This window comes from Dermacentor andersoni, chromosome 4 (genome assembly GCF_023375885.2).
Source record: "Dermacentor andersoni chromosome 4, qqDerAnde1_hic_scaffold, whole genome shotgun sequence".
NCBI classification, from domain to species: domain Eukaryota; kingdom Metazoa; phylum Arthropoda; class Arachnida; order Ixodida; family Ixodidae; genus Dermacentor; species Dermacentor andersoni.
The window spans coordinates 60,652,220-60,656,126 of NC_092817.1; positions in this window are offsets into that span (position 1 = coordinate 60,652,220).

A 3,907-nucleotide genomic window follows, 5' to 3' on the forward strand; every position below is an offset into this window, starting at 1 on the left:
CTTCGTAACGACTAGTATGCGTGGGAGGTAAACATCCGACTCGTTTGAACGCTCTCAATTTGACGCTTGCGACTCTACTTAATACGTAGCCTTTTCTTTCGTTTTCGCACCAGACTTTGCGTTCAGCTTGGAGACCGGCTACTGGTGGCATAGCTGCGACGAGAAAACCAGTCTACTCGTCGATTTCCTCAAGAAACTTGACATCAAGAAGTGAGTACTATGAAGAGCGACGACCTCTTTTATCTCTGCCGATAAAGAACACCGGGGTTGCTTATTGACAACTACTCGAAACACTGCAATATGTCGCCAATAAATATTTTATATTTGTTAAACACAAGTGAAAATCGGCACAGTTTTTCTCTTTCCCGGAACTCTAGCGGGTGCCGTTTGCTGAATCCACGCATGCGCATTCGTGGGGCGCTCCTGTGCAGGATCGACATGCTGGTCAGCCACAGCACCGGAAGTACACCCGCGGTGCAGCTGGTGGCCGAGGAAACCGAGATTGATGTGAAGTCCTTGGCCCTGCTTATGCCCATCGCAACGCGACACTTCAGGTCGGCGCATCCAATCGGATGCGGCAATCCTGCTTGTTTGCGAGCTTCAAGCGTGCGCCTGTACAGGCGAAATTCTTCACGACTGGAACTTTTTTGCTAGTATTGCGGAGCAGCGTTGGCGCTGTATATATGTACACGTGCAATCTCATCAGCTCGCCCAACTTGCTACAATTAAGTATTTCATCACGCAGAGAGCACGCTGACCATGCGTTCAACTTACTACGCGCACTGACCGGGGAGGAATGAATGGGTTGACCGTTTAGCTAGCCGCTCGCAATAATGGGTGGGCCGTTTCCGAAGGCTTTACACACGTTGCGTGGGACTCTTCCATGATAGAACAAAATACATTAGCAAATCGCCGTTGCAGTCTACCAATTTAACACATTTCCATTTTCGCAAAGCGAAAGCTAGTGGGTGATCTATGCCTATCTCTTTTCATACCATGTGTGCAAGACGGGTCGCAGTCGGCGCAATTCAACGAGCCGACTCCGCGTTTCACCTATACGCAGGGGCGCCAGCAACCCTCTGGCCTTCAATCCTGCAGCTATATGGGCGATGAAGAGTCGACGCGGGGCGTTCATTCTCATGCCCCTCTTCCAAGCGACCAGTTCGTTGACCAGGCACCCAACTAGGGGCCGGGTGCACGACCTATTCCTCGGCTACTACTCGTGCTTGGGATACGAGGAACATCGGGTTTGCTAATATGCAGTCCTTCTTCTTTTTTTTTTTTTTTTTGGTTCCGGTCTATCGCACACGCTTTGTTAACAACGCGGCATCACAGAACGGCAGTGAATTTGGCATTGTCTTCGCCAAAACTTCGCTAGCGCTTTTTTAAATAGAGGAGTAACCAAGCAAACGACGTCTTCCGACATATGCGGGGTGTTTTATTTTATCGTTAACATAATTTGAAAAATTATCCGTCACATGTAGCGCAATTCGACTGCTAGGGATTGATTACTCTCAGGGCAGACTTCATATGGAAAGAAATATGCAAGTGCATATTTGACTAACAGTTTTCCTAATTACATTTTAAACTAATTATTTTACGCTACACACTGCAAGTTACAAATTGTAGCCTGTGGAATTGAAGTCATGTCCAAATGGAACGAATTCTAAGGGTGACACCAGTTTCACCATATGCGTTTCCAAGGTTTTCGACTAACTTGCGTTGGTGTACCGTGTTCCAGTAACTTTTGTGCTTGAATACATAAGGAAGGCGTTTGCCAGAAAAATAAGTGAAAAAACATTGCATTTCACGGCACTGCTAGTGCTAGTTCCAACGTTCGTTTTAAGCGGATGTGCCTTGTGAAAACACTGGTTTCAATTCGTGTACTGCAACATGCGAGATAAAGTATTTAGCTGAAAAGTTCATTACAGAAATATTGTTGTTTAGTCAGTTATTTCTGTACTGATTGACAGTTTAGGTACTGTACATCTCTTCGAGTATTCCAGATCAATAAGTAATCTGTGCTAAACGCTATAGGCAATTCTACACAAGCAACCAACCAACCATAACCGTGACTTCTGGGCAGCATGCAAAAATGCTGTGGAGGCACTCGCTGATATCCTGTTAGAATGCCAGAGTATACACCTAGAAGTAGATAAATATTTTGTCCGTCTCCACGAAGCTCTATACAGCCTCTAAAAAACTGAGACTAAACATTGGCGCGGCGAACGCCAGCAAGAGACGTTTGCAAGATTAGTGGCGCATGTGCAACTTGAGAGACAAGGTGACATCGAAAATTAAATTGTTACACGTGGCCGCAGTATAATCTGACCGCGCGCTCATCGCAGACAATATCGAGTACAAAGTGAAGCATCTAGTGGCGTTACAATTGCATAAAAAACTTCAGTAGTATGCTCAAGTGTGCTGTCACCGCCCCTTGTTGATATTGAATAGTCAACATTGAAAGAAAAAAACTCGGCTTTAAGGTTCCGACTGGTAAAGGCCAGACGACTCGAATGTCTTCGTGAATATGGTCACTAACACGCTTCAAGATGCAGTCTCAGTATACGAGGCTTATAAGAATACACCTGGGAGTATAATATTCTTATTGTAGAGTACGCGGAACCCGATAGCCGGAAAAAGGGCCTATCTGAAGTAGGTCACTCCGGTCTCCAACGCTCTCGCGTGAGTTCTATTGCATGCGACTGGACTTTGTGAGAAATCTAGGGGAAAAAAAGAATGACTCGTGTCACAAGTGTGCCCATGACACTCCTTCAACAAACAACCGGGACAACTGTAGCATTGTAGGCCGCGTTGATTCGGGGGAAATAAATTTATGGATGAGAGGGAGAGATAAATGACGATGTGAGAGTAAACGTGTCCATAATTTTTGAGCAAATGCCGGTAATTGAAAGTTGTGAATAATTGCTAGAGCATAAACGATCACTTTTCTTGCAGATGGTTACTATCTTACCAAAGCGCTAGTCGAAAAGAACATTGCCGCGTATGACTGGCTGGAAAATAAGCAATGGAATTGTATTAAAGGTGTATTGAGCGTATTTTACCCCACTGGAATTAATGCCATCAGTAGCTATTGAAGATTGGTTTTTCAGTGTGCCGATAACTTTAGCGATACCAGATGGGACGAATGTAGAACCGTTCATGACTGAATGGTTAAACTGGTCAGTCGAGAAAGGTATACAACATAAATATTACAACATAAAGAAAAATATTACAACATAACGCAATGTTCAGGACATCTGCAGTCAGGGACAGGAACTGGAAAGCTTTCCAATGAGAGCCATGTAAAACCATATACACATGCACGCTACCGAAAAGCGTTGAACCGAAGAGGACTGAAATGTGCAAGTCCAATTGGATCCCTTCCGTAAGCTTCCGCAAATGAGCCAATACGGCTCGGGGATGTTACTAGCACGTGGTTTCAAGTGTCTCTAAAGGTGCGCGTGCAACAGGACTGTTTGATTAACCAATATGAATGCTTCAAAGAAGTTAAGCGCGCTAATTACAGATGCCCGTCCTTTCGTTGTGTTGTCGGTTGTCGTATAGGTTGTGCCGCAAATTTTCTTGAATTATGACCAACTAGCTCGAACTGAAATTCTGCAAGATGAATGACCTACCAAAAGCGCTTTAAGGTTACTTTGCGACGTCATATGGCAGTGTATTAGCGAAAAATAGACGATTTTCAGGTGGGGCCTCACTGCCGTAGTCTTTAGCAGCGAAGTAATTTTTCAAAGCGAGATAGAGAGAGAGAAACAACTTTATTTAGTCGCCTGCAGAACGACACCATGACCAAATGGCGCCGCCACGCGGGCCCTGACGTCTTCTCAGCGGGTGGTCTCTACTCAACTCCAGCGCGTGTTACTCCCGCGGTCGGTCGCCCTGAGGG